This window comes from Oryzias melastigma, linkage group LG22 (assembly GCF_002922805.2).
Source record: "Oryzias melastigma strain HK-1 linkage group LG22, ASM292280v2, whole genome shotgun sequence".
Taxonomy (NCBI): domain Eukaryota; kingdom Metazoa; phylum Chordata; class Actinopteri; order Beloniformes; family Adrianichthyidae; genus Oryzias; species Oryzias melastigma.
This window is the reverse complement of record NC_050533.1, coordinates 9202777-9210083: the sequence shown is the minus strand read 5'-3', so window position 1 is coordinate 9210083 and position 7307 is coordinate 9202777.

Here is a 7307-nt window from a genome sequence, read left to right as displayed (position 1 = left end):
GGTCAGTGTCATCAGATGATGCATGCAACCTACTTCCTTTTTCATTTTTTTTTTTTTTGCATCCAGTTGTCAAACTACATATTCCTAAAAAAAATCTGCAGTTTTCTTGTTGAACCCCTCCAATCAAGTCTTTTTAAAATCATTTAAAAAGGAGAAAAAGATGGATGACGAGGGCTCATCCATCTTTAAATGCAACTGGAAACATTTTATAGGAACAGAGAAACTCTTGTTTTTAGACTGCATCAGTCCCCCCCTCAATGTGTTTTGCTGAACTAAAGGCTTAAAACCATGAATTTAGTTTTTTAAGTCAGACTTCTAGAAGTTTGTGTCTAAACCCCAGAAACTTTTTAAATTATGGCGTTTTTACAAATCTGCTGTGATGTTTTCTTTCCGGCATTCCAGTTTCAGGTGATATAAAACTAGAAGTGTGTTCCTGATCAGAGTTCGAACGGAATAACAGTCGCTGACGGATGCAGTAAAAGGCACATTCAATGATTTCATGTCATTTCTGTGTGTATCTGGTGTCTTAAGCTATTCCTTTGTGACAGTGAAGCCTCGCAGGTGTCACCAACATCCTCCCTTTTTATGATCTGTGAAGAGAGTGCGATAAAGATTTATGGGTTTGAATTTGTGTCCGCTCTGTCCCTGCTTTCTGCTGTATGCATCTCTCTGGGTTTGTTTCCTATGATTGCAAAAATGAAACGTAAAAAAACACCAATTAAAATAATTCATTTTTACAGACTCGGCTGTGTCGTGCTTGTTTTAACGCCTGGAGTTTTTGTTTTTTATTAACTAGACGGAAGGCTCTCAGAGACGCTGAACTGTAGGAACCAGGAACATTTCACGGAGACGCTCTGTGATTGTTTTGACAACTTGCGCTAAAGCTTTGCTCCTCAGGTTTCCACACTTCCATTAGCGGACCAGTCTGATACCCGGGGACGTTTCTACCACCCACCCACGCCAATCGTGGGATTGTGACCCCATAAGGCAGCGGCTTCCTAATGACAGCCTCGCTCTTGTCAACTTTAATGCACTGTCTAATTCAATCTGAGCATACAGAAAGCAAGATAAAGTGTGTGTGTCTATTTATTACTCCCTGAACTTAACTGCAGAGAAGGGATGTCATGATTAGTCAATTAGTCACGACTACTTTTTAAAATAATCAACAACTAATTTAATAGTTGTTTTTTCCCCTCAAAACTACGATGTGCACTTTTTAATGCTGCGTCTGTCATTGTCTCTGACAAACATGCTCGGTAGTGCTAATCCAGGTCAGTAGTGATGCCACAGGAAGTTCTAGAAAGAATCGGGTGCCATAGCAACACACTAACGGAGCTTGAAAGAGGGAAACTTAAAAACGAATGCAATATCTGCAAGTGTAACCCCATTGATTCTTCGTTGTGCTTATGGGAATAAATGACACACCCTCAGAGATCACCTCCATTTATTGCAGATTTTCCAGATAGAAAAGAAACGGATATCATGGTGTTAGCTGCCGTCCTAGCTCCTACATGAGAGTGACAGGTAGAGGGAGATCAGCTAATCCTTACATCAAAATAAAATGTCAAAATCTTTAACGTTTTTGTATATTTTCAGTAACAGAACTCAAATAATAACAGGATTATGGGCATAACTAAGATAAAAATGAGAATTCATATTGTTAACGTTACAGGATGTCCACCTCTCCCACCGGATAGTAAAACAGAAAGGGAAGAGAGATAGCAAGCGCTCAACAAATAAAGGAGAAACCACAGAAGAAGAACTCAACACTAAATTCAAGGGAGAAATTAACTTAGGGACAGCCAATATTTTGTGTAATTAAAATAGAAAGATCTCATCTCGATACACAAACTTCCACAGCAGCACTATGGGTGATGCATGAACACCTGAAGAGGAAGCACATTGTGACAGAGTATGATAACACTGAAGAGGGATCGTCTGCAACCTTTAACAGTAAAAGAGCCATTCGGGCTTGTTTTCTACTGATCAAAACCTATGGGAGCCGCAAACAAGTTTGTAGGATTTCCTTTCAAAATAAAAGATGCCTTGTGCCAGCCCGGATCATCCGAGTACAGCTCTGGACAGCATAAGAGAGTATGTGCTTTAAACTAATAAAGACTTTTTTAGCTTCAAGTTTAAAGCTCAACGATGGCTAAGATTTGTGTTTTACATCCAGTTTACACACGATCCAATTAGTCGACTAATTGAAAAAAATTGGTGTTTAGTCGATGATTAGAATAATCGTTTATGGTATCCCTACTGCAGGGGAACTGATGCCTTTAACTTTGACCCCTTCGGTGAAGGTGGGAAAATAATTTACGTTGAGGGGATTTGGTTGGAGGCTGATGAAAGGAGGAACGCTGACGGGAACAGGAGACGGAGAATCAAAAGAGTCTATGTGGGGCACGAAGAAAAGGAGTGAGTGCAGAAAGAGAAGAGCTGTGCAGAAATGCAGTCCTCCCTTAGCTCAGGGTCGCTGTCATTTCAAGCACAAGTGATAAAAAAAAAAAAAAAAAAACAATAACAGCTGAGCTACTGCAGAGAGCTGTTTTGTTCTGCTGAACATGCACACACTGGTGTTTGAGGGGAAGTGCTCACTTGCTCCTGCAGTGGCTGCAGTCCATTGTTGGGGGGGTCAAACTGGCTGCAGCTCCACATCTCTCGTCCCATGCAAACAAAGGAGCCCTGGCATTATTATAGCTTATTTCCAGCATGGAATTCTGCAGATAAGGTCATTGCGAGTGCTTCCCAAACACACATCAGAGAGCCGCCATTGTAGTGCTGGATGATTGCCTGCTTGGCGCTGGTGACAGTCACCGCAGAGTTTAGCCTTTTGTCTCTGGCTGAGTCACGTCCAGCCGATGGCACAGCTTAGAACTTCATCATCAAACACAATGAGGATACATTTCTATGCCCAAACAGTTTGGGGAGTTTCCGTGATCCGTTTTGTCAAATGATCTGGAGTGAGCGTCTGTCCCGCGGTACCATAAATAAACCTGATTAGATATGACATGGGGGGCTGTTATCTGACCTTCCACTTGGGGTCTGGCTAATCTCCCAGGTCAGCATCGAATCATCGCTCATGATAGCGCGGAGTTAAACACAATAATGTTGCCCCCCGGCAGCCCTCTGCTGAGTAACGCCAGTGGGAGTCCAATCCCTCAATCCTCTTACGGCCTGAAATGTGTGTTTATTATTTTTGCCTTTGAGTGGAACAATGAGCTCATAAAAGACTTTTATGAACCTGAACATAAAAGGGATTAATGTTTGGAAAATGAAGGCCAATCGAGAACTTTGAAGGGACACGTGCACGCAGGAATGTTTGTTTGTGCTAAAAACAGCCCCTCTCCCGCTGGATTGTGACTCGAGCTCAGACTGGTTGCTGTTATATAGTGAATTAGCTTCATGTGAAAGACCCTGTCTGACCCCCATTATACAGCCAGGGACACATTTAATTAGTAACAACTCACGTGAAACGACAAAATGTATTAATATTAATGGGGGTTTAATTGAGGTCGTTTTGGTCCCCCGCCGAGGCTTTCAACCTCCAAAATGGCTGACGTGTGATACTGTGAGGAGAAGGGGACCCACGGTCCGGTTCACCATTTTGTATGTGACCCAGCAGAAGATGACAACCAGTCCCCATAATTCATCCGAGGATGTCACCTTCCTGACAGATGAACAGGCGCTGTGTGTGTGAGTGTGTTGCAGGCTGGCGTTGGCGACACCCGCACACTTATAGGGACCCGATTGATTTTTAGGTTGGACTGTGCGCCGGCATAGACAAGCATGGGGTGTCCAGACGTGAAGGTCAAATCCAGCAGGATAATTAATGTCACCACTTTTTATGTAATGTTAAATCAAACCTTGGAACTGCTTCCTCTGGAGGATCAGCTGTTCAATTTAATTTAGGCTGCAGAGCGAGTCAATGAAAGCACAGGAGCCATTTCTCTTCACCCTTGGACACTGTCTCCATACCTTTAATCTTATTTTCATCAAGACCCAACAACAGGTAGACAGGGAGTCTGTCATGTTTCAACAATCTGCCCCAAAGGAGCCGCCGTTTCTGAAGAAAGTCAAGGTAAAGATGAACACAATCCCAGACGTCTCCTGAAAAATGAGAACGTTTTCTTCATCTTTCTACCAAAGGAGACAGAATTCACTCGCTCTAAATGAAGCATTTATTTCCCATGGCTATCACTCCACAAACAAAACTAATTTGCATCAACTGACTTGTAAGTTATTGCAGCCCTAAACACACATGGACCTCCAATGTAGATTGCTGTCTTCATTTTTGTTGACTCTTTTTTTCTCTCTCTCTCTTTAATGCAAATAAAATATAATTCATTTAGTCTTATTTAAAAAAAAAAAAAAAAGCTTCTGCTTTGTCATATAGGAACTGACACTGAACTGACACAATTTACATTTCTCTGACTCTAAATGACTATTAATGAAATGTTCAATTAGATATGTGGATCAAAAAACTATTTAGTCAGCAACCTACTTAAAAATATGAGACACCAGCAGTTTTTATCATAGGTATACCTCAACTATGAGAGGCAAAATAAAAATAAAAAAAAATCCAGAAAATCATATAGTCTGCTTTTTAATGATTTTTTTTGCAAACCTTGGTGGAAAATAAGTATTTGGTTAAGATTTCAGGGTCTCACAGACCTGTAACTTCTTCTGTAAGAGGATCCTCTGTCCTCAACTCGTTACTTGTATTAAAGACACCTGTTTGAACTCGTTATCTATGTAAAAGACACCTGTCCAATTCCTCAAACATTCACATTCCAATCTCCACTATAGCCAACACCAGAGCTGTCTAAGGACACCAGAAACAAAATTATTGTCCTGCACCAGTCTGAAAAGACTGAATCTGCAATAGGTAAGCAGCCTGGTGTGAAGAAATCAACTGTGGGAGCAATTATGAGGAAATGGAAGACATACAAGACCACTGATAATCTCCCTCCATCTGGGGCTCCCCGGATATTTCACCCCGTGGGGTCAAAATGATGTATCAGACGTGTCCCTCTGCTAAAGCCATTACATGTGAAAATGTTTGACTGCCATCATTGCCAACAAAGTTTATAAAACAAATATTGAGATAAACTTTTGTTATTGACTAAATACTTGTTTTCCACCATAATTTACAAATAAATTATTTAAAAATCCGACAATGTGATTTTTCTGGATTTTTTTTTTCCCCTTCATGTTGGCTCTCATAGTTTAGGTACACATGATGAAAACTACAAACCTCTCATCTTTTAAAGTAGGAGAACTTGCACACTTGGTGGCTGACTAAACACTTTTCTGTCTCAATGTGAATCTAAATTGGTACAAGTACATATCCATGAACCAGTCACTCTGGAGTAGGAGTGGGCAACACCAGACCTCAACAGCACGTTTTTCTGATATCAGTGTCACGTATGTTGGGAGAAGAAGCAGAAATGCAGACGCTGCTCCCTTTCCCTGCTCTGGAGTATGCATCTAACTAGTTGCGTAAAAAATGTTTTGCATTAGAAAAGAAACTCAATTAAAATATGGTGACTGAGCATTTCTTTCTTTCTTTTTTTTTTTTTTTTTTTTGGCAAATGACCCCCACATTGCTTTTTACATTTTAAGTATTTGCATGAACCCGTTTTTTGTTGAGGAGCTGGAGGGTGGAGCAATACTGTGTTTCTGTAGGGAACCGTGAAGCATGGAGGAAGTTCCTTGAATGTTTGGGACTTTATTTCTGCATTTATAGTTTCAGATTTAGTCAGGAATAATAATGCTCTCAGTGCTAAGAAATAAACAAACCCTGTCCAAAAAGTTAGAATAACAATTGTAATTCCAACAATATCAATTATAATTTCACATAAAAACTTAAACTTTCAAATGGAATACATTCAGGATCCACTGTTTAATTTTTTAAAAGTGCTGGTCTTGGTTAACTCTGGTTTCCTTGATCCAAAATCCCTGCAACAGCCTAACACAATGTTCAAGAGCATTTTATGATTCTTTCTGAGGATCTGGATTCAGACTATTGAAGTGTTGAAGATGGACATATCACTTCAGAAATTATTTATTTTGAATGATCATATTTTTTGTTTTAATCTTTTTGCTAAAACTGAGAAGTAAACTGTGGTTTATTCACAGTTTCTGAAATTCTGGTATCATGCCTTTATGTGCTGGAACCCCAATTTTTGTAGAAGTAAATACTTAAAATTAATTAAACAGTGGGACCCAAATCTTTGTTCAATGAAATATATATATATATATATATATATATATATATATATATATATATATATATATATATATATATATTTAATGGAATTCTGGAGTTGAATAAACTTTTTCATGAAATTCTAACTTTTTGGAAAGAGCCTGTGGCGTACCTTACCAACAGGGAAGCTTTGGCCCCAAATGTATTCAGCAGCAACCCCAAATTCACAGCCAGAGTAATTGAGAACTGTCTTCAGAGTAAAGAATAAGAAGTTCTGAAAGTGATAGCATGGCTCCCACAGAGCGATGACTTTTAAGATAATAATGATCAAGTGTGTCTGGGATTATATGAACAGACAGAAGGATGTGAGAAAGCCTACTTCCACAGAAGATTAGATCTGAGGTTGTTTTTTCAAGTTGTTTGGAACTATCCACCAGACGAATTCCTTAAAAAACTGGATGCAAGTTTACCTGTAAGAAGTTATGCTGACTTGAAGATGATAACACCTAATATTGATTTGACTTAGATTTCTCTTCCATTCATTCACTGTATTGGTTTTTGATTGATAGGCGAGAACATATAGGTATACTGGAGTGAGAAATGAGTATGTGAGAGGGTCAGAACAAATTATATTGAGTGTGCTGCTGCATAATTATTAGCTCAATTTCACACCCACAGGATATGGAAATGATTTGATTTGAACACTTTATTTAACACAGCGCAGAACTAAAAGGGGGACTCAAAAGAAAAGAAATCCCTGTTCTGGGGTTTCATAATTTGTGCTTTTTCTTGAAACAAGGCTTCTTGGCACCCATCACACAGTTGCGTGTTAGTAATAAATGTATATCACACAAACACTTTCAAACTGTAAATAATTTATTAGCAAGGAAACCTGTTACAACAAAGAACTATTCTACCAAATGCTACTTTTGCGCATTTTGGGCCAAATTAATGCAAACAAAATGTGAAAATACAAACGTAAACACAACTTCTCTAGTGTATTGTTAGTTTATCACGTTTGTAGTTCCTATTTTTATCATTATTATTATTTTAATTTCGTTTTTTTTTTTTTACTTTTAATCTTTTGTGATTGTTT